This window comes from Hippichthys cyanospilos, chromosome 5 (genome assembly GCF_059441005.1).
Source record: "Hippichthys cyanospilos isolate Australia breed blue-spotted pipefish chromosome 5, RoL_Hcya_1.0, whole genome shotgun sequence".
Lineage (NCBI taxonomy): Eukaryota > Metazoa > Chordata > Actinopteri > Syngnathiformes > Syngnathidae > Hippichthys > Hippichthys cyanospilos.
In genome coordinates this window covers 13,530,926-13,555,554 of record NC_142373.1, presented here as the reverse complement: position 1 = coordinate 13,555,554, position 24,629 = coordinate 13,530,926, and the positions used below count along the sequence as shown (strand labels likewise).

General features: G+C 38.2%; 1 protein-coding gene across 1 annotated transcript in view; it reads left to right on the top strand.

The window, feature by feature from the left end:
- hdac4 (histone deacetylase 4) overlaps positions 1 to 24,629 on the top strand; it is a 92,219-nt gene that overhangs the window by 9,960 nt on the left and 57,630 nt on the right. The window contains exon 3 of the mRNA XM_088415329.1: positions 429 to 474. The gene's annotated coding sequence lies outside the window, so the exon portion shown is untranslated. The remainder of the gene's footprint in view (positions 1 to 428; positions 475 to 24,629) is intronic.

Below are 24,629 nucleotides of genomic sequence, written 5' to 3'. Positions count from 1 at the left end.
GACCCCTGTTACAAAGCCCAACATTACGTGTGCTTACACTCGCCAAAAACCTTTACGTCTTCAGCTGTACAATAGGCGCGAGGTTTAGGGTTTACATGCCGAACGTGACGTTTAAAGTGTGTGATGTAGTTTGAACTCAATAAGATGATTGAAACCAAAATTCTTCAGATTGTGTCAACCCGGATCAACCTAGATATTGGAAATACTTGTAATTATGATCCGTAAAGTAACTTTTCCTGAGTTTAGCTAGCTACCACAGTCATGGGCTGCCAATGGCAAAACTCCTGTGGTATTACTTGGCATTGTGACAGTGCCAATATGTGCGATTTGAAAGCCTTCTTCTGGAACCACCTGTCTGTTATTTTTGCATTTTTCGAGAGTCCAAACATTAAATCCCATGTACTTATTTTTTATTTCAATTTTTTCAGATTTTGACTAAAGAAGGATCTGCTATGAAATGAATTAAGTCATTAGGTAAGTACTAAATTAATCGTTACTGTGGTAAGTACTAAACTACTCAAAGTACTTCATTACTTAATGTAAAATTACTTAACTACTTAAAGCATTTTTAAACAAAGCGCTTGCCATTATTAGACCCTCCTTTAACTAAAAACAATTAAAAAAAAAAACATGTAAAAAATTAAACCAAGTACCTGGGATTGAGTGGCTGTTCTCTTGAAAAATGTAAAAATACGTCCTTGGTATTGAATGAGTTCATAAACACCCTTGACAACATTAGATGTGTAAAAAAATTGTCATTCATAAGAGGATGTTACTAAGAAGGTAAGCGATAAGTGCTCAACATTTTAGGAGTTGATTTATGATAATAACGCGAGTCATTTTTCATTTACTTAACGTTTTTTTTTTTTACCAAATTACTTGTCTGTGCGTCATTTGCTGTTGAGTTGAGAAAAGCAGCGCTCGGCAGCATGAATGTGGAAGCGCTATTAGTCAAATTTGTATAAAACCAAGTTTGTCATCTTGCCACGTTTGCAATTTGCCAGATGTCATAACACGCCAATATCATTACTGCAGCCCTCCTTAGTGGTAGTTTGTCACAGCAAACAAGCACAAAGCTAACGTCAAGATTTTAATCTCATTCTGACCAGATAAATGAGCTTGTCACATTTGCTTGACTCACAAATGTTGTGAAATGTGTTCTACGCTAGCGTCTTCAGAGCTAACTCTTGCCCCGTACATTGGAGGAAACGCAAAAGTTAGGTGTCTCGCAGGACAAAAAAAAAAAATCCAGTTTCCAGGCGATTCTGAGTTTAATTTACAGTATTTTAGAGCTGTTAAAACTAATTAAGTAGGCAATCAACGACTAATCTATTATGAAATAATACCTCTGTGTTACAGCGTCCCTGGCTTACGTTTTTTTCATGTTGCAATGTAGAATTCTCAGTTTGATATTTTCCCGGTTTTGCAACAAAAACAACTGTCATGACCCTAGGAGGTTGGCTGTATTTGTGTTGTTTTGTCTCCATCTGCAGGCGTTTTTCGGTAATTGCACTTATTTTCTGTTGCCGTCACATGAGGGAGAAGCTGATCTGCTATTAGTCAGCCTCGTTCGTTTCAAAATGGATGAACCGTAAAGCCTTGTTCTATCGTGAGTGGTTACAAAAGCGTATTTATCGTGCATTTTACTGCTTAGTTCTAACTTGAAAAGGTTTTATTCATGATGTTTTCTGATTGTATATTATAATATAATATTTTATACTAATATTATACATAATATTATATTATAATATAATATTATGTATAATATTGTATATTATACATATACATGTATGAGCCCAATACATATAATGTATGAGCCCAATGAGCTCATAATGAGCCCTATATATATATATATATATATATATATATATATATATATATATATATATATATATATATATATATATATATATATAATATATATATAATATATATATATATATATATATATATATGTACAGTATGTATGTATGTATGTTTGTATGTATGTATGTATGTATATGTATGTATAGCTCAAAAGCAATGATTGTTAGTTGGCACCAGTATGCCTCTTGTTTGTCACCCACCCGGGCCCAAAAAGTAAACAGATTGTTTTGTGTCGGCGTGGATCAGGCTCACATGATTGCACCAGGGGGCTAAGACCCTAATGAGCGTCCGTGCAACGACAAGCCTCACAGCGAGCGTTCCTCGCATGGAAATGCAATTGTAAGATGCTGACACACACCGTGTAACACACGCAAACGGGCCATCCGTGGGAATATTGATTTGACCCGACAAAGATGCGTTCTCACACAAACGTGTCGGCTGAACAAGCGAGTGTGCGGGGGCAGACGCCACTGGACTTCAGCAAATAAATAAATACATTTTTTAAAACTATCCATTTCTCTATCCATCCATTCATTTTTTAGAGCCGCCTACCCTCAAAAATGTCTGATAGTTTTTACCCACTACAGGAAAGTGTTTTTAACACCTACCAATTTTCAAATGACGTTTTAGTACATTTTTTATTTTTACTCCTGAGTAAAAAAAAAGGCTCATAAAGTATCTATGTGGAAAAGTAAGAAGATTCTCGTTTCATGGTTGCAAATCTGCCACGCTGGCCCGGAGAGGGTTAATAGTATGACATAGGGCTGGACAATAATTCAATTCAATCAATTTGTCATTTTAAAAATTGGCTAAATAGTTAAATTGTGCTTTTGTACAAGTGATGGGTTTTAAGGGAGGGAAATACACGAAATTCATTTGATTACTTCCTCATTTTAACAATGAACAACTTGAAAATGAGCTAAATAATGAAATCATGTGGTAGAATGCTGGATGGCTGGTTTATAAAATGTGTTTACAACAATTACTCTCTACTTAATGTTAATATTCAAGCATGTTATAGACAACCTATGAATAGTCTTGTTGCATAAGTACGACACCTCAGTGAGTGCTGACCAGAGATGGCATGTACAGTACACACAATAAAATATTTGTTAAATATGAATTTAAATGTAATATTGCAGTTTAGTTTACGAACATCCTGATCCTGAATTGGCCCGATCACAACATTTTCCATTGATTGGAATCGTAGGGAAAAGATTGAGGTTAGGGAAATCTCATTTTTTTAATATTCCACCTAATGCCAAAAAACGTCATTTTCCACGCAATGCAGCTTTATGACAGTAGTTGGAACATGACATTCAAACTGCTTCCTTTTCCTGTTCACCTCTCGCCTAACATACATCAACTACCTAGATTTTCTTTCCCCTCCAACCCTTTGACGTGACTGCAATCCTTTGTGGATGCAAAAAACAAAAATGAAAGTGACAGTCAACACAAATAATGTCAATTTGCAATTCTATTCATAGACACTATTAATAGACACAAGCAGCTCTGTTCTCCAATATTTTTCCCCTCGCACAGATGTATTCACACATTAATCCGGTAAACAAAGGGCATTTTGTTGTAAGCAGGGATCTAAAAGGGCCCCTCACCTCTTTTGTCTGCTGCAAATAAACAGTGGCCTCGCACCAAAACAGAGTCCACCGCATTGGAAGAAAAGCCAGCTAATGATGCCCCGCCCCCCTTTCTAAAAGACAGCATTGAGCTTCTTGCTTGATGATTGAAACTCACTTCTGACATTGCCACCCTTGTATCAGATTTTCTTGTTTTGTTGACATTAAAGGCCTGATTCTGTGGAAGAGGATTAGGGCCAGTGGAGAAGAAAAAAGGCTGGCGGGATTTTCACTTTTATCTCAATTCCGACGTTATTCTCGGATTTCCCTCTTTAAAAAACAAATTCTCACTGAAGTGAGAGTTCTCAGCTTAGTTTGTTTAAAAGTAAGAATTCTGAATTCATTCTCACTTTGGAGTCAGATTTCAATTTAATTCTGGCTTTATTTTGTTTAATGAGTTATGAGTATTCACTGGAAACTTAAAGTGAGACTTATTACAACAGTCTTGATTCTCATGTTAAAGCAAGAATTCTGAATGTAAAATCATGACTTTAAAATCATTCCTTAAAAGTGAGAATTCTTGTGAGAAAAATCTCTGAGAATTTTGACCTAAGTCTAAAAAAAGTTTAAAGTGAGAATTCACTTTAGTGGGAATTCCCTCTTTACATTTTGCTGACTATTTGATTTAAAGAATTCTGAGATTAAAGTCAGAGTTTAGACTGTTCTCATAGTCCTCACATTAAAGCAGTGCTTCTCAATTATATTTTGCCAGGCCCCCTAGGAAAGAGGAAACCTTTCGTGCCCCCCCCCCCCCCTCCCTCCCACACACACACACACACACACACACACACACACACATCGACATGCTTAACATTAATTTAGATTATCATCTAAATGTATAAGTATACCTAAACCTGTATCCATTTTTAAATCAACAAAAGAAAAAGAAAATACAAATCAACCTTCAACAACCATTTTTTACAGCATTTATGCAGTTTACAGCTTAGTCTAAAACAGAAAAAATAACCATATGCTTCAAAGGCTATGAAGCTAAAAGAAAATGGATAAAAAATTCTTATTTTACTGCAGTCAAACTTCACAAAACAAGACCTGAATCCAGAAATCAAAGACGGAATTCTTTCTTTAATGCAAGAATTCTGATGAATGTCAGTTTGCTCACTGAGAATTTCCACTGAGAATTCTCAGAATAAAGCCACAATTCTGAGAAAAGTCAGAGTTCATATGTTAAAGTGTGTATTCTGACTACAATGCGAAATCTGACAACAATCAATTAATTCTGAGTTAAAAGTGAGAAATTTGACTCCAATGTAGGAATTCTGGCTTTAAGGCAAGACAATAAAGTAGTAAGATTTAATTCGTTTTTTTTTTGTTGTTTTTTTTTTTTTTAAGTAGCGATCACAAAGAATCCAAACGGTCTCACTTGAACCAAGCAGTATTAATCCAGTTTTAGTCACCGGTTTTGAAACCTCCCCCATATCCTTCCGTTTGGTTCTCGTCAGATGATTTGTGTGTAATTACCGGTTGCGGGCGCTCAGCTTCCTTCAGAAAGCCTCCATATTAGAAAGCAAATCTTACAATTAAGCCGTCCGGGCTGTGAAAGTAATGGCCGTCCTGGTGTTGACGCCCGTGTCATCTTGGGTCCGCCTCGCGGCTGCACAATGAAAAATGAGCTTGCTGATGGCTTACTGAAAGAACCAGTGCACAGATTGACCCCCAAGTGTTTTTATCTTCTTCTATAATTGCTTCAAAAGTCAGAGAAAGCATCCAACAAATTGGACAGTGAAGGACAATGTCTTCTGTTTTTAACCTTGCGCTTTATCTACATTTGCAATGGAAGGCTGTGTTCTGCCCTTCTGTTCATTTGACATTTTTCACTTTTTCCCTCTGCCGCCTGGATTCACTCAGCAAAAGTTAAGGATTGCCTCGCCGTCCTTGTGAAAGGTGCCTCCCGAAAAGGGGGACTTTTCCTGGAGTGGATTACCGCCGCCGTTGAAGCTTGTTGACATCAGATGGCATGGGAACGACCAATCCACTTGCTAGGCTCAGAAAAGAAGCTCAGGCAAACCCAAAGTTGGCACGTACGGCCATGAAGAAAACAAATAAACTAAAACCCAAAGCAAGTATCCCCTCATGTTCCCTTCAGATAGAGTGATGGTGCCAAAAACAGCTTTTTTCAGGGAAAAATTCCAATCCGGCCCAAATATAGCGTTGACAATCATGTTACTTTTCACCCATTCTATTTATTAACCATTTATTTACCAAATCTAACTTTATAGTTTTGAAGGCCGTGAGCCCGTGTAGTCTACGCGTAGCCGGGCTTTTTCCTACCTTGGATTAAAACTGAAGGTTTCAAAAACTCAGGCCAAACAGGAGATTTGGCAAATTTTCCCAATCCGCGTTTGCGTGTAGCAATATATAAACCGGAGATTTACCTTATCAATCCACTCTATCACACCGGTGATGTTCAGAAACGGAAGTTCTTTCTGATTGGACAGAATTTGGCGACACCACTGTTGCCTAGCGGCTTGACATGCTTGTAAATGATTAAAACCGCACTATGTGGGTTTGTGTAGTAGCAAATTCTTTCAATAAACAAAGCCGTGTGGATGGATTTTTTTTTTTTACACATGGAGGGGGTATATGTGGGTTTAAATAGCTCTGATTACATGTAGACAATGCCTAAAAGGAAGATGAAACAACTTTTTGCCAAAATGTTTGATAGAGAAAGTTTGTGTAACATCGTCTGCTGAAAACTGCAATGACCATGCTCATTTGTAAATAAATAAACACCAAACAAATAAAAAATAACAATACACAATAACAATAACAGAATTTTGCAGTAAATTGCTTCACGTTCCTTTTAATTTGCTCTTAATTTGAAAGATAGAATAACCTGTTCATGTCACAGCATTAAAAAGCAATAAATTAGATTTTGTGATGCTTGTTGAAACTCAGTTAAAATCTCGCATATCCCCAAAAATGCCTTTATGTACCCCAAGGGGTATTCCTACCCACATTTGGCAACCATATTGCATTAGCAATTCAATATGACACAGATACGAGATGTACCATCTTAAACAATGGTATCACTTGGCTTATTTTATTGAGCAATTCCAGAAAATACATTGCTGCTGGAAAGTTGTGTCACTAACGACTGTGTATTCAAAATTTCACGAAAATAAAGCCACACAATATTTTGCATAAGAGCCACCACTATAAAATAATTAAGCTTGCTGCATATTCAAATTAATTTGCTCCTAATTTGAAAAGAAATATGCACTTTTCCTATTCCAAATAATCGCTGCTCATGGCATTTGAAAGCATTTGATTAGATTTGAAACTCTGTTAAAATCTCACGTACACCTTGAAGTGCCTTCACGTGCCCCCACTTGAGAACCACAGTTTTAATATATTGAATTAGCAATTCAACCAATCTTCAACAATGTGATAACTCAATCAAAATGTCGTTGTATTATTTTTTTTCTTCTCCTGGAAATCAGCCAGTCATCCCCAAAGCAACGATATGTGCGAAATAGTTAACACACAAGTTAGTCATTTTCTCTGAGTTTTGTGCCAAATGGACACTTGGTAAAAGTATAAAGCCTCCATTCCAGTATGATGGATTATCATCACAATAATCATAATGACAGCACAATCCACTCAGCATCAGCTTGCTTGTAATGCCACAGTAAACTCATACTTTAACTGGAGGGACTCCGTATTAGGACAGATAATCCCCTAGTCTTATTTTTGTGACATGCCGTTCAACACACACAAACACGCACACTCCCTTTATTTTCACGTTGATTGTCGTTCCGATATCGTCTCAGCATAACAGATGGTCACTGCATATAATATTTCTGAGTTTTTTAGCCCGTTGCCAAAGTGATAGATGCATCGGAATGCATGGCTTTACTTGCATCATCATCTGCAGATTTTTATTTTTATTTTTTAAAGACAGTAGTCTCAATTATTTTTCAAAATGGAACCGACACACAATTGAGTAGGTCTTAAAAGCTTTCGTCAAATTTTTGCTTGCATGTCAAAATGGGAAAAAAATCAGGCAAAGGATGCCTTATCATAAGGTAAGGTAAGTTCTCAACCTTTTTTTTGAAACAATGTACCACCTTTGAAATATCTTTTTCAGCTCAGTACCACCTAAGTATGCAAAGCATTTTTCAATAAAAAAACGAGATCTTAAAATGGATTCATTCAACTTTAGAGAGATATATCATGAAACAGCCTTTGTTTTAAATTTGTGTCATAAAACACTGGGCATAAAACTAAAATTATCCCTTTAAAGGACATAGATCATGATATTTCCACACTTTCCACAATTATGCATATAAATTACATTTGACACTTTGGTGGTTTAATTTCTCATTAAATATGAGTTTCATGGATTGAAGTTTATAACCAGGAAGTAAAGCACCTCGTTGGCGCCGTGCGAAATAGTTCAAAACAGGTGTTAAATGACATTCAAATGTAAAACAGTATCTATGGATCACACTCCTTATAATAATAATAAACATTGCTGTTTACTTGACCGGCTTGGTGCAAAATCTAACGCCCTCAACTCTGGAACGAAAATGAAACTAAAAAATGTGGGGGCGGTTTAGGGGAGGTATGAATTTTTTTCTGTTGTCATAAGCTTTTCTCCAGTCATATTTACGGCGGGGGTTGATGTGGGTGCACAGAATATGCAAGGAATGGTTAGAAATTAATCAGTGAAGGAAAATAACACGTTGGGTTGGGGGGAGGGTGCGAAATCAACATTTTCGCACTGTTAAAAGCTCCAAAACGTTGACTTGAACCGTATATTAGTGTCCATAGTGTCTTAAGCATGTTAGCCAATACACACTTGCTCTTTAAACTGTGCAGATGTGAACTTTCAAAGTGCGGAGTGTTGATTTAAACTCAATAAGTCGACTGCTGTGCTGACAGCGCCCGCTGCACGGAGTTACCCTCGCACCAAAATAGCGTTCATCAGTGGCGTACACATGCACAAGAAGGGCCAAATGCTTCAAATGAGCTTGGCGCGCGGATCCGGACTGGCTTTTGAAAACAAGCAAAGAAACCCCATCCAGTCCTCCAAACCTCAGCCCGACACCCAGGTCCAGGAGCTTTGCCAAAAGTAGCCGAACGCTAAACATTCACAGAGCCGGGGGAGAGTGGGCAAACTGAGAAAGCGGCGCATTGACGTCAGAGGGAGCCACATGTAATAAATTCCTCCCTAATTACTGTGGATGCGCTGGATTATTGGATGAAAAGCCTTCAAGTTCACGCCGGTTTGAAAAGGCCTTTCCTAATTTCCGACGTCGTTCCAATCGCGGTGTGCTTCATATTGTTGAACGCCTCCCTCCTCCGTTAAGCCCCTTCTGAAATTTGTGGGGTGTTCAAAAGGATTTTCAAAAATAATTGACTAAATGTGAGCCGTATAATACAATGTAAGCATAATTAAATCTTTTGAGCGTCTTCAATGAACCTAATTAGCAATTAAACTAAATTTTAGCATATATTTTCTGACTGTCATGCTGCTGGTATTTACTTCAAAATAAAAACGTACCAGGGCGTCGATTTTTGTATATTATTTGGGAAGATCCAATATATTTTTAAGTTGGCATCATGTCACTGTCGCGCATAGAACTTGTTGCTGCTGTTGGCTTGACTTCTTTCTGACACTGTACAAAAAATGTACACGTTCACTTGATTCACTATGATAGTGTATTTTCATTCTAAATCAAAGTTGCAATCAGTTTCTCTCCATACTTGTTTTTTCTCAATGGGCATCCCCCACGTGCACTTGTGTGTAAATACAAAGTTTCTGATATATTACGTGGTGACAAAGTGGAATCTGCCATGTGACGTCCACATGTGGAAGCCCCCTTCCAAACAGAGAGGCCCTTCTGTCTTCCCACTGACCCTTCCACCGCTCTGCAGAGGTCACGGGACATTTCTGTATACTTTCTTTTTGACACTCAAAAATTCACACGTTTTCGTCTCGGCTATCTCAGAAGTTTCGGGTTTCCGCGCGGACCTAACCACTCTTCTCCGCTGGCGGCCACACCGCATGTCGACTCAGTTAATCAACATTGCGAATATTCGGATTAGTATTAAATCTCGACTGGGGTATTGTAATAATTATAAAAATGAATCGACTTCCCTAATCAAAGAGGACAGGAGAATTGTTAGCCCCTTTACGGCAAACTTTATGCTTGCCGATTACTGCTGCCTTTGTATTTTTATGGACAAAGGCTAGATTGTGCCCACAGGGGGGAGTGCCTTGAGTTATTGTTGACTCAAGTAGAAAAGTCTGTTTTGCTTGAGCAGGTCCACTGTCACCTCTCTGCTGGACAACGTGACTCAACGGGTTTTTGGCACTCGCAGCACAACGCTCAACAATCAGTAAATTACAAAGTATTTTGGGGATTATTGTTAAATTAAAGAAATAATTAATGTAAATATAGATACTTTTGAAACTGCCGTGTATATCTTAGTACAGTGGTTTTCAAGTGGAGGTACTAGTACCCCTGAGGGTACTTGAGGGAACTGCAGGGGGTACTCGAGATTTTAAATAAAACAAATATGCAAAAATCCTTTAAAAAAATTATTGAAATTATTGTTTCAGGAAAATATAAGTTCTTAAAACAGATTTTACAAGACACTTTATGTTTACTATTTTTCCGTGGACAAATATTTATTTATACTTTTTTTTTTTTTAGAACAGGTCTGACACTTGGTATTGATTATTTTTTTCAAGAAAAAATTATTAATAGTAAAGTTATTGTTTGACAACAGATTTCTTCTATGATCCCAGGTTAGGTGGATTATTTTTTTGTGGACCCATACAATTGAAGTATGAACGGTTCTAAATAAACCAGACACTGATGGCATGTTTTAAGTATTTTTTTGTCTTGTTTTTTTTCTTTTTTTTTTTACCCAAAATGCTTTGCATTGGTTAAGGGGTAATTGGCTGAAAATATATTCCAAAGAGGTACATCACTGAAAGAAGGTTGAGAACAACTGCCTTAGTAGATTTTATACATTATTTTTATTTTATTGGATGACAATTTGTTACATATGATCGACATCGATAGACATTTTTCAATTGCCACTTCCGATTCAGGGCTTAATACTCTAATCCTAACCCCCTGAGAGTCAGTCTATTGATTTTTGGTGGGCATTTGTTTTTGGTTTTCATCTTTCAACTTATCCAAGCTATGCTACTGAGTCTAATGGCCAGTAGGGGACATCCTGGCCTTTCCAACAATGTCGTATGTGTTTGGGTGGGATGCTAGACTTTGCTCTCTTGCTGAGACAAGATGGACACAGCAATGGAAATGTGGTACATGAATAGGCTGGCTCTCTGCAGGATATGATGTTCTGTTCAAGTCAGATGAAGAAAAATAAAAATGAACAAGACATCTTAGATCAGGGCTGGGCAAACCTTTTGACCGAGGGCGGGGACCAGGAGCAGATGGATATGCTTTTTTTAAAATCCAGCTCATAAGAGAAGAAAAATGCAAGACATCTAGAAAGCATGTGCTTTAATTGCAATTGAATATTAACAAAAGCAAACAGCGTCATTCAAGTCCCGTGTATTTAACCATTTATTCAAACGAATCTTCTCCTGACTTGTAATTTGTTCAAGCAGAGCAGATCGAATTAAAAATCTTAGCGGGCTGCATAGGCTCCTGGGATGTGGTTAGTCCACGCCTGGCTTAGACACTGGACACTGTAAAATGTTTAGAAAATTTAGGAAAAGATACATTTTAGAGAAAGGCAAAGATAACTGTTTATGACAGATGCTTTGGGGACGAGGTAGTCTGGTTCTGTTTGTTCTAAAGCGGTCACTAAATTTATGACAATGAGTATGTTTACCCCTGGCGATATGTCATGGCACTTCAGTGGGTACGTGGGATTTTAATGGCATGCTCTCTGCAGGTATCAGTCAATCTCATTTAAAGGGACATTTTGTAAGATTTATACCGTTTGTCATTACGGACAGCAGGAGGTGCTGCATTTACCTTTGTCTGTAGCTATAACAGACATGGCAACTTCCGGAGGCGTGCCACCCCCATGTAATATTATTTAATGATAACTAGATCTACGATTATATTTAAAACATACTGTTGGTCATGAAGAACACATTTAATTTTAAGTTTTTGAAATGTATAATCATTTAATTTATTCCTTTTTAATGAAAAGGTCTAAATCTTACGCATTGTCCCTTTAATGCTGTTTAGTGCCACTGCATTTTTTTCAAACTAAGAACAAATTAATTGGAACAAGAAGCAGTTTATTGCTAAATTGTGTTATAGTGAGTCCACAGTTATAGTGAGTTTACAAAATGTTGCATGCTTTTTTTTAAATTGTTGTTTTATACGGGTTCACACTGTTCTTAGTAATGTAATTTTCTGGGAAATGAGGCAGAAATAACACAGATTATGTTACATGAGCTTTCTTCCGGAGTTGTTGCGTTAAAATATGCCTACAGATACCAAATCAGACATGAAAGGCAAAGCACTCTGTCCTGACTGCTCTTTCTTTGTTTCACAAATGCTGAAATCAAAGATGCAAAACACCTCGGAGTCTCTACGTGGACAAACCTTTACTTCTAGCGAGCGGGTGGTTGTATGACTCCATTATGATGTATGACTCCGCTTAAAAGTGGCGGTAGGTAAGCACGGCTGGCACCCTCTCCCCACCGGCTTGCTTTACTTGCAGCAGAAGGGCAGTTTTGGAGGAGACTTAGCAGACAGGATGGCACAGTTGGCACGGTGTGCGGCGTCAGATAATGGCGGCTCTGACTGCACCAGAGCGGCTTGTCTCGAAGCGGCAAACGGGTGGCCGTCACGAGAACGAGGTGACTCGCAGCCTCGGCGGTCCTCGGCGCTCCCGGAACATCCTTTCTGTTTCCGCCTTCCTTACACGCGGCATGTATGGACAGGATCGGTCATGTCTGCTTCCTGCTTCGCAGCCAACTTGTCTCCTTGCCAGTCTTCTCTCGCTTGGCATTGGCCGCCTTTCCTTTTTCCATGTGGTGATCACGTATGTCTAGCCACAAGAAAGTCTGTCCCTGCCTTATATTCCACATGTTATTTTTATACGCATTTATACTGGAGGTGTTGTATATCCGCTAGGGGCTGCAAATAATGGAGCTTTCACATCCGTAGTCGTCAATGGCACTCAATGAGTTTATAATCGATTGTGCTGCATATTGTCTCAACAAATCGGATCTTTGAGTAAATGTGGTGTTTTAATTTTACGATGCATTCCTTCCAGAATTTTTTTTTCTCTCTTTTTTTTTTGGATCATCCATTTACACAATAACATGTCACAAATTTGGCTCAACTATTGATTGTTGTTTACAAAATAAAAACAGATGTTTGTTACAGTCTTTGCATGATAATCAGTCATAAGACGACTAAGAAAATCGGAGAATATTTACCGTGCATTTGGACATTGAAGTTTATCAAAATGAATGATCATTTCATGTGATTCTTGATTAATTGTCAATGAATTGATTAGTTGTTGCACTTCTGATATTCTCCCGAGACCCAGAATCAGTCCACCTCTAGACAAATTTCCGAGTGAGAATCGAGCGTTATGAGACTACAGAAATGACGTCACGGCTGTTTGAATAAATACTTGATAAAAGCCACTCATGAATTGTGTAGCTAGCAATAATTCAGCCTTGGCGAGTCTTCAAACCTGCAGGCTGTTAACACCTCTTGAGCTGTTTGTTGGGGTTGCCATGGAGATTGCCCCCCCTCCATTCCTGCGTGTCAAGGCAAAGAGCCCTTGACCCGTCTTCCTCCCTGCTCGTCAATGACGTTGAGCTGGATGTCGTGTAAACCTTGCTTGCCGGCTTGCAGATGTTTTCCCTACGCATGAGTTTTGCTCTCATTTACTGGACCCACCAAAAACGTATGATGGATGGACGCAAATACTGTATATATATATATATATATATATATATATATATATATATATATGTATATATATATATATGTTTCCACTAATAGCCAATTTAAGGAATTTAAGGGGTAAATTAAAAACATTTTTCCAATTTTTGTCAACTGAAGATGACATCGCATGTGCCAGGTAACATCCAATCAAGGCCCAGCATGCTAACATCACATGGCCAGTGGCCGTATGCTGGACAAGTGGTTTCCAAGACATATTTATGATAGTTACAAATTATTCATAAGGACATTTTTATGATAGTTACAGTACAAATTACTCAACTCATTTAAAGCCAGCTCATTTTTGACCCTCCTTTACTCTAACACTTGAAGGTAAATAAAAAAAAATAAAGAACAAATTTGAATAGAATAGAATAGAATGCCTTTATTGTTGTAAAGCTGGTATACAAAAAGATTAGGAGCGATGCAGGAGCACCATCTACCAAGGTAAAAGTAAATATCATAAGTGCTTCATGAGGCTTCTTTTTCCAATCACTTGCCCAGAGTACTGTCTGATACAATATCGGTCCGATATCAGCAGGACCGATATATCCTTTTATTTTGTCGTTGTCTATTTAGTATGAAATGTTACAAGAGACTTGATCAAGCGATACTATTCCAATGACGAAGTATGTACCATTTATCCCAACTATTTGAATTACATAAATTCAGCCTCAAGCATGAGAATTCAATAAATGCCACCTAAAAGTGAAAGGAATCCTGTATATAATTGCTAATATTGGAAATTTTGGATGTAGACCAATGCAATTGGATAGTGTTTTAAAAATCGAAATAACGACTCTCTGCGATTGGCTGTTGCAGCACAGTTGAGATAGGCGCCAGCAAGCCTGCATGGATGGATGGATAGAATAACAACTCTTGAAAATGGAGAAAATGTATCCGCGCATGTGATTTTCCATCACGTTACGCCATCTGCCATTATTGCCACACTCAAGCGCAAAACATCCCGCAAATAAGCTCTCGTCTTTTTGCGTTGCTTTGCGTTATTTGTTCACGTGACGAGACAAAAGAAGTCTGCCTCAGCTCGGAATGTGTAATTCATCCGAGATGCGCATTTTGTATGTCGCTGCGCTAAGATGTGAATGTTTAATCCAGGCCCTCCTTCTGCCATGTATTAATCATGGCGCAGTCTGCTTGGGCTGAAAATAGCGCCTAGCAACCCAAGAAAGTGTGTAGCGCTTGTGTGTATTTTCTGCTCGGCTGCTTGTTGACGTGTGACATAGCGCACGGTCTGCTCGCCTTTCCCGGCCCTCCCCTCCCCTCCCCTCCCCTCCCCGTGTCGTCTGACTTCAGGCAGGCGGACGTTGTGTTTGCGCAACACATGTTCACCTGTCAAAGTGCCGCCCGTTCTGAAATTTTGGCCCACAAGTAAGTTCCGGCTGAGTTTGTAGATGCAGCGGTGCCTTGAGATACGAGTCGGGTTGATGCTCGGAGTTAAACCAATGCAATGTGTCTCATTTCACACCAATCTTTTCTTTCTTTCTTGCTTTCTTTCTTGCTTTCTTTCTTTTTTTGTTTGTTTCATTCTTTCTGTTTTCTTTTTTCTTTCTTTCTTCTTTCTTTCTTTCTTTCTTTCTTTCTTTCTTTCTTCTTTCTTTCTTTCTTTTTTCTTTCTTTCTTTTTTCTTTGTTTCATTCTTTCTTTCTTTTTTCTTTTATCTTTGTTTCATTCTTTCTTTCTTTTTTTCTTTCTTTCTTTCTTTCTTTCTTTCTTTCTTTCTTTCTTTCTTTTTTCTTTCTTTTTTCTTTCTTTTTTCTTTCATTCGTTTTTCTTTGTTGTTTCATTCTTTCTTTCTTTCTTTCTTGGTTTCATTTTTCTTTCATTTTTCTTTGTTTCATTCTTGCTTTTTTTCTGTCTTTCTTTCTTTTTTTCTTTGTTTCTTTCTTTTTTCGTTCTTTCTTTCTTTTTTCTTTCATTCGTTTTTCTTTGTTGTTTCATTCTTTCTTTCTTTCTTTCTTGGTTTCATTTTTCTTTCATTTTTCTTTGTTTCATTCTTGCTTTTTTTCTGTCTTTCTTTCTTTTTTTCTTTGTTTCTTTCTTTTTTCGTTCTTTCTTTCTTTTTTCTTTCATTCGTTTTTCTTTGTTGTTTCATTCTTTCTTTCTTTCTTTCTTGGTTTCATTTTTTCTTTCATTTTTCTTTGTTTCATTCTTGCTTTTTTTCTGTCTTTCTTTCTTTTTTTCTTTGTTTCTTTCTTTTTTCGTTCTTTCTTTCTTTTTTCTTTCTTTTTTCTTTCATTCGTTTTTCTTTGTTGTTTCATTCTTTCTTTCTTTCTTTCTTGGTTTCATTTTTTCTTTCTTTTTTCTTTGTTTCATTCTTGCTTTTTTCTGTCTTTCTTTCTTTTTTCTTTGTTTCTTTCTTTTTTTTCTTTGTTTCTTTCTTTCTTTTTTCTTTTCTTTTTTCTTTGTTTCATTCTTTCTTTCTTTTGTTTTTCTTTGTTTCATTCTTTCTTTCTTTCTTGGTTTCATTTTTTCTTTTTTCTTTGTTTCATTCTTGCTTTTTTTCTGTCTTTCTTTCTTTTTTCTTTCTTTCTTCCTTCCTTCCTTCCTTCCTTCCTTCCTTCCTTCCTTCCTTCCGTCCGTCCGTCCGTCCGTCCTAACAGCCGTTCGTCTGTCTGCCGACCCTTCGTTTGTTCATCTCAAAGGGGAAACATAATTTGAGATATGCTCATCGAACAAGTGAAATTATTCAATGTTTCACTAGTTAGTGTAAATAGTAAACTTTGACTCCCATTGGACGTCACAATTTTTCCATTGTACCCAGTTGGTTTGTGTGCGAGGCCACGCCAGGTGTGACTTGCCGGCTGATTTATTTTTTTGTACTAGAGCAGTATTTTTAGTCAAAGCCACAGTTTGAAGTCATTGACATCAAAAGTAATTTGTGACTTAATTCCATTTCACTCTGCTGCCCTTTCACGCAGCCACGGCCAGATGAACAGCAGGGTAGAGTTTACATACGTTATGAAAGTGGAGCCGTAAGATGTGAAACATGATTCTCCCGCTTGGGAAAAACCCTAGGAGAGGGTCCATCTGTTTTAGTGGCATCATCAGAGCGCATTTTTAATAAGATACATGCTTCATGGCAAATCTACATTACAAGTGGATGGATGTGATTCTATCAATCTTTGAGGTCTGTCATGTGATCAACCATTTTATACTACGTTGCTATTTCTGCATCAGCTTCACACCTAGTTAGTTTCTGACACCCTACCGTTTTTTTTTTTTTTTTTTTTATTGGAACGTTTTGCTCCTCTTGTGGAATGATGCTGCCTGATAAGCATGCAATCATCCCACGTGTGGTATCTTTATCCCATGTGGCGGCGCAAATACTGATAAGGCATCAATGGAGCAGATGGCCATGGTTACTTACTCGCCGCATACATAGAAGGCATGCAAACAGAACACGCTCTACTGTATAATACAGTACGGCCGCAACTATGGCATGTTTCTTCCCTTGGCAATGCACATATGGCCACGGGTTTGCGCGTCTTGCCAGGCTGTTTAGCAGCTATCTTGGACTCACGTGAAGCAACGCTAAACAATCCAGCAACGCTCCAAAACACATTTGTGTCACTCTACTTTATCATTGACCATCCTATTGTGTCGGTCCAACCTAATCCAAAGTGCTTTTCTATTTAATTTTCATCATATTACATAACGATTGTATGTGTTTTTAATCTGTTCATCCGCCAAACTCGAAAGCTTCACCTCCCCGTATGTCCTTTTTCAGAACGCATATCAATATTGGTCGTCACAGGGGTCCATAACTAATATTTGGAGCCGATAATCATTTACAGCAGAAAACAAAATATTAGCACCAAATTTAAGAAACTTTATTGAAACGCCACTAGGCATGTTGTTTCAAACAATTTCTCAAATTTTCCAAAAACATCTTTTTTTAAATTTTAAACATATCAAGAATGAACATAAACGGGAGTCCAGACAAAAATGTGTGCGTGCACTTGTGTGTGTGCGCGTGTACGCACCTGCCTGCGAGAATGCGATTGTGCGGCTTAAAATACACTTTTGCCACATGCCAAAAAAGCTTTCTCCCACTCTGCACAAATTAGCAGCAGCCCACACGCTACTGACACATAGCTAGCTATCAGAGCACAGACGCTGCAGGGATTGAGGAGGAAGGTGGGAGAAGAAACTAGACAGGCGAGAAGAGAGTGACACATTATTTACTTATCATTTACATATTCGTGTGTGTAGGTATACTGTATTGCGGGAAAGTCCCTGCAAAAGTTGTCACCGTTTCCTTGCAAGTTTACCAAAATTGCAATTGTGAAGGAAAATATCTTGAAGAGTTGCATCTTGAATGCGAGATTTAGTCGAGATGCTAAATTTAGCCCGGGTTGTCATGGAGAGTCTTTGCATGATTTTGCCCTTCTGCTTTTTAACCATAATGTTATAAAGTTATTTTAAAAATGTTTTGGGATTATACGTTGGGATATACGCTATTTATTTTTTAATTCTGTTAACAAAATGGGAGGGCATCAATCATTTGCTTTTTTAATTTTATTTGAACCCTTTTTTACGCAATAGGGTTCCGTCCCCATTCCACATGAATGACAGGGCTTCACTGTTTACCGCCACAGTTGAAAGCAAATGCACTTTGAATGACCTTTAAAAAAAGCACGACCCTAACGCATTATCCTCCAAAACGCCAGCACTAGCACGCCAAGCCAAAGTTTACATGCTGCCCGTGTTTGTATCACCAGCATGATTTTTTTCCGAGTGAGGTGGGAGCATGTCATATACCACACAACACCTCTCTTCATCCTGTTAGCTGCAGATGCCATCGCTAAACACACTCCGCGTCATAGAAGATGAAGATGAGCCAGCGACAGAGCAGATGACTAATAGACGCTAAATTAAGGTAATAACAAAATCAAATGGATAGTCAAAATAAAATGTGAGTAGTTAAATCTGATTAAAGTTTACAGTACAGCAAAAAAAAAACTTGTAAATGAGGACCAGCGTCTGTTTTTGTTTTCTCCACTCATTCAGTGTCACCCTTTTTATTTTTATTCTTTTTCATCCTGAAAAAAAAAAAACATGGGCTTGATTGTCTAAGTTCTTAACTCATTCGCTGCCTTCAACAACTATAGATGTTAAAATACAATTTTTACTGTTCTGGCAGTGAACGAGTGGATTATTCTACCCATCACATGTATGTTGACAGTATATGTCGAAAAATTAAAAATGCATACTTATATACAGTAAACAACTGATTTAATCTGACATTTTGTGTGAGAAGATTGAACTCGTTCACCACCATTGATGACTATAGCCATCTAGGATTCATTTTTTCTGAGCTAGTAACAAATGAGATAAAAATGGAAAACATGTGTCTTTGCAATTGAATGAGTTCATAATTGTTGCAATTATAATTTCCAAAATAAATGTGCCACAGACTCAAATTCCAAAACACGTTTAAAAATTAAATCAGAAAATGAAGCTAAATATAAATGCGATTATTTAATCTTGAAAATGTATTTTATGGCTGAAACAATTAACCGACAACTCATTAATTACCAAATTTATTGATAATCATTCTTGATGATTGATGAATTGTTTTGAGACCAAGTTCAAATATTTTTTGATGAATCCTCAAAATTTCAGCCTTCAAACAGTTAATATTGGATATTATCGGATATTATCTTTGGTCCTCAATTTAATAATTATTATAACCAATGATCAAAGTAAAGATTAGTTGCAAGCTAGCCCTTATTCATTTGTACACTGCTGTAGATAATCTTTGTTCCATCTACAAACAACCCAGCCATAAATGAGCTCTTCCTTGATATTACACAATATATTGGATTTGGACCGATTTTGGACCAATATAGATCCGGGCCTATTCCCCCAACCAATAAAAAAAAAAAAAAAAAAAAATGTAATCGTCTCCAGTACATCTTAAAAAGCCATGACACACACTTGAAGCAGCCGTGTTGTGACTGGAATTGAACTATTTGAGCTTTTGCGGGCCAAACCAAATGAAATATCTTGTCGGCAAAAACATTTCCAAAGAAACAATGCTAACTTAACTAACAGCTGGCAAGCATCCCGGCCCACTGGGCCCAGTGGAGCAGAAACCTCTCGGTTTTGAAGTGTGTGCGTGTGTGGGTAAGTGTGTGCCTGCGTGCGCGTGTGTGTGTGTGTGTCTGTGTGTGTATCAGTGTCTGTGCGCGCGTGGCTCACAGCTGCACGGTTCGTCAATATTTGGGATTATTTTAAGTGACGCAACTTGGAAATGAAAGGAGCAAAACGCCGCCTTTGGAAAGCTGGAACGGCCCAGTTAGTTACACAATCGATCAAATACCAAAGAAAAGACACATTCCGGTTTATGAATCAATAACTCAAATTAGTGTGGATTCTATTAGTTTAGAGTTATGAATGAATTGCCCCCATTTGTCAAACCGAATTGTAATGGAATTTGAATACATTTCAAATGCGATAACCTGTCTTTTTAAAGCAAGAGCACCATCTAGAGGAGAAAAAATATAATAAGTGCGTTACGAGGCTTCGCTTTCCCATCGCAACGTAAATTTAACATTCATAGCTTGCACCAAAAAAATGATGTTCATAGCTTGTGCATTTAGCTAATCCTTAAATTGCCAATTTATAAAATGACAAGGTGTGTAAAATATGGTAATGGAGGCCCCGGACTTTTGACCTGCTGGAGGTTCCTGTTTATTTGAAGTAATGCAATAATCAATGAAATCAAATGAAAAACCTTTTAAATTGTTTCAGACTTCCCCCAAAAGCAACCAAATTCTAGGTTTTAAAATACATAATAAAGGGCATTCTGAAAGATGTATTAAAAATAAAAATCATAATAAAATACCAGAGATAGGCAAGTACTAGTTTTGACACTGATCTGTACCTACGATGGCAGGACTGCTCAAGAAACTAGAAAATAGAAGAATGAAAAATTAACGCTTTTTTTTCCAGTAAAATTGCTATCATGTGATATATGAACTGGGGTATGTCAGATTAACTGACATTTTCTTTGTTTGGGGGGTAATTGTCTTCATCAAATGTGGTCTTGGTCCTCTATTACTCAACATTTGGTACTGGTACTAAAGTATGGTATCAAACATCCGTATTAAAATAGAATTGAAAGAATGAAACCATTTTTGCCTCATAATTAAATCACTGCAATTTGCGATTCTTCCACTGCTCCAGCCATGAAGACCAATGACTTTCATACAAGCAAGTTACAAAAGTGCTGCCAGATTTATGTGCGCACACACACGCGCACATACACACGCGTGTACATATACAGTGCATACTGTATAGATGATTCCATAAAGTGAGTGTGTATTACTCAAAGGAAAAACCGGCAAAAGATTGGGCTTTCAACTGCACAACCTGGCTGTTTATCATGACCTAATTTTAGCTGGAGGTTATGACCTTCATGTCAACATGCAAAGACGCACATGCGCACGCGCACACACACACACACATAGCTGTCAGAATAATGTCAGTGAAGCAGACAAAGTAGGCTAAAACATTGTCTGCTCTGCCGGAAGACAAAAACAAGTCTGGCTCTGAGCACTCTGACATTCTTACGAGAGCTTATTGGTGGGGGGTGTCGGTGGTAGGATTGGGCGATTACTGGGGGGGGGGGGGTCAGGAATCAGGATTAATAAACACATTTGATTGTTTTTAGTTGCATCGTCACAGAAATGCAACAAGGCAGCACTCTTTTAGGTTATGCGTACCAGGGCTATGTATGACGCTAGTCCAGTTTTTTCTTGTCCCTGACTTGACTCAAGACTCCATGGCATTTGACTCCGACATGTCTCAGACTCGGCCACTGGACTAGCGAAATATTTTTATCAACTTGACCAACTCCAAATACGTTGAAGGCGTCCTTCCAAAATAATTTGATCAGAAGTTTTTAATATGTTACAGTTTTATGTTATCTTGGACTTAACTCTGACTCCTTGGCATTTGACTCAAACTTTTCAGATTTGGCCATTGGACCAGCAAAATATTTGCATTGACAGAGTCCAACTATGGTTTTTATTGCTGAAAATGAATGCCCTCCTTCAAGAAATCACTTCAAATCCAAGTTTTTCATATACTCAAAATTTTTTGTTGTCTTGGACTTGACTTGAATTCCTTGGCGTTTGACTCAGACTCGTCCTTTGGAGTTGTGAAATCAGGTTAGAAACTAGATGGGAGCCCGCCTGGGAACACCATGTTCTGTAAGCTTCCTGGTAGAGCCCACCTTTAGGTCTCTCAGGACTTTGGTCCACGGGGACTAGACCTCGAGCTCACTGAGCTAAGCGCCAATCGGCTTAAGCTTTTAATGGTCACTCAAACAGAGATCAAAGCAACAGCAACTATCTGTGCCTTATACCTCACCCGAGGTGGAACTAACCAAACTTGGTCAGTTTCGAGTGTTTCATCAGTCATCCTTTCTTGAGTCCCAACAATTTTGTCTTCTTGCAATTCTCCGTCTGCTCTTCTACCAGCAAAATAAAAGAGGAGGGGGAGTAGCGAGCATGCCATATGTCCCGGTAATTTGGTCCAAATGTGAACTGCTGTCACTGGCAAGATGGAGCGGCAACCCTCTTTGCCATTAAAAAAAAAAAAAAAAAAAAAAATCAATGCATTTGATCAGATTTCAGTGCCCCCCTTACTTTCTCAATTCCCTGACTATTTTTCCTGTAGTAATCGTCTTCTACATTTGCACCAGAAAAGACTGCAGATAGTTGTAAAACTTGATTTGCGCTTGAAAAACACAAAAGAAAGGAAACGCCACATGCCGTTTCCTATTATTGATTTGAAACGGTGGCCAGGATGCTGGAGGTTTCTGGTGTCAAAAGTTTTACGGCTCGCTCTTTCCGCGCCCAAGCGGCGGCGGTTATCAAGCCGTGATGCGGTCTCACCTCCTCCCGTTGGCACCGGTCAGCAGGTTCGACAGTCGGCCTCCTCCGTGCGCCAACGTTACGTCAAGGCATGCCCGAGTATATTGTGTACCTTTGAGTGCAGACATTCCTCGGCCCTCTCTCGCTTCCTCTGGCTTGTTAATGCAGAGGTGCGCTTTGTAAAGGCTTTTAAGGCCGAGCAGAACCATATGGAGTCGAAGCCAGTCGTCTTCTGCAAGCCATCCATAATGGATGACCACTTCTGCGTTTAGAACATTTTCTTTATCTTCACAAAGATTTTATTGGGCCCGCGGACCACACGTGCCACTGTCGGCGCATGCCCAGTCCAGAAAGAGCATTCTTTTAGCGCTTAAACCACTGTCTTATGGTCAACAGCTATATTTTTACCACTAACGCAAATCTCAGCTCTGCTGAAGTTCCCAACGTCCACAGCTGTTCTACAGCATTTTTTTTTTTGGATGATCTGTTAAATCACTTGTACTTTGCAAAGGAGCCACTTTATCGCAATTGAGCAATAAGTTGCTTCATGTTCCAATTAATTTGTTCTTAATTTAAATTGTGTTGACAAGATTTTATGTACCCCCATTTGAAATGCGCCACAAGAGGGTGCCAAAACTGAAATAAATAGAGAAATAGAAATCGGTGTCAAGGAGGGTTTTGAAGGGATACACTCTAAGACTTCTTCTACCAGGGAGAAGTGTTTTCAAACACTTATTTACTCTACATAAGGTGTCTACTAGAAATTGTGTCAGTGACGTTGCTCGTCCATGTAAAACTTGACTAAAGTTTATTTTCTGGGGACCATGAAATAGAATTCACCATGTTAGGAGTGCGGGAGGGTTTAACGCTGTACAACTGTTTTGCAAGGGAGTGACTATGACACAATGTTCATGTTCCAATTAATTTGCTCTTGATTTGAAAAGGAAACTGGACTGCTCCTGACATGGCATTAAATTCCATTTGCTGATAGCTGCAGAAAGTCTGTCAAATTCTTACGTACCTCACTGAAATCCCCCTTGTACTTGTACCCTTATTTAATTTGATATTTAATTTAATATTTGTACCCTTTTATTGTGCTCCGAGACAATATAAGCACTGATCCTACCAAATGAAAACGGAGAATTATTTCTTCGTCCTGGAAAAAAGTTAGCGTCAAGTTTTTTTTCTTTCTGTAGATAACAAAAGTAAAACATGGACTGTTTAGACATACACACAGACACACACTCAGTGTTTTATGACTAAAAAAGGGAAGCCGCAAAGCTTTTTGTGAAAAGAAACATGGCAAGCACAACAGTACCTACTTGACAAACATCTTCATCTGTGGCAGTCAACGGTTGGATTACAGTTGACGAATAGAAGTCAACAGCCAAGCGCTGTGCCTGAAACGGAGTAAAAAGTAAAAAAATAGGTTTTGCATGACCACTTCATCTCCATTCACCTTTCTGCTTCGTGGCGTAGGCCCATTTTAGGTCGGCTGATATTGTCGACTGTCTGCCTTTTCGTGTAAGAGAAAAATAAATGGGTGCGGAGGGTCACCCGTATGAGTATAAGTGCTTCTGAGGAAACGGGGATGTTGAAGCTGAGAAAAGCGGCTAATGGCTCTCACCGGCACCGGAAGGCATTACCATGGAAGTACAGAATGTAAAATATGAATGAAGGGAGTTCCTCGCCCAACGACTAAACAACGCGTTTGGCTTTAAGAAGAAGCAGTCGGGCTCTTCTTTATTCACAAATGCTATGGAAGTGTGTGCATGTGGCGGATAGCAAATGATTCTATGAAAAGAAGGTGTCAAGATGTTTTTTTGCCTCTCCAGTTTGAGGATTACTGTCAAACAAGACATTAAAGCAAGAGAATGTTTCATTCAATACTCTACTTAAAATAACCACCTAATTGCTTCTAGATACATGCTAACCCTTAATGGGGGATGCCATAAATGGGCTAATGAATAGCATCAGTGAGGCAGTGTAATTAATGTTAAGGGAGATATATTTTAACAAATGATGAAGCAAAACATGTAGACAGTCACTGTTCACAAACCTGTCCCTCCATTAAATTACACTTAATACTCACTTATTTCATTTTTTTTGCATTTTTTTTCAGGGGGGTGGGGTATGTATTGATCCAATTTGAGAAAAAATAACAGCATCAATTATTCTCATTATTAATGGTAATGTCCCAAGTTCTTTTTTTTTTGTAAATGTATGGAAATCAAAAAGAAAATGCAAACTATAATGAGCATTCATTATTGACATCATTCATTATTTACATTATC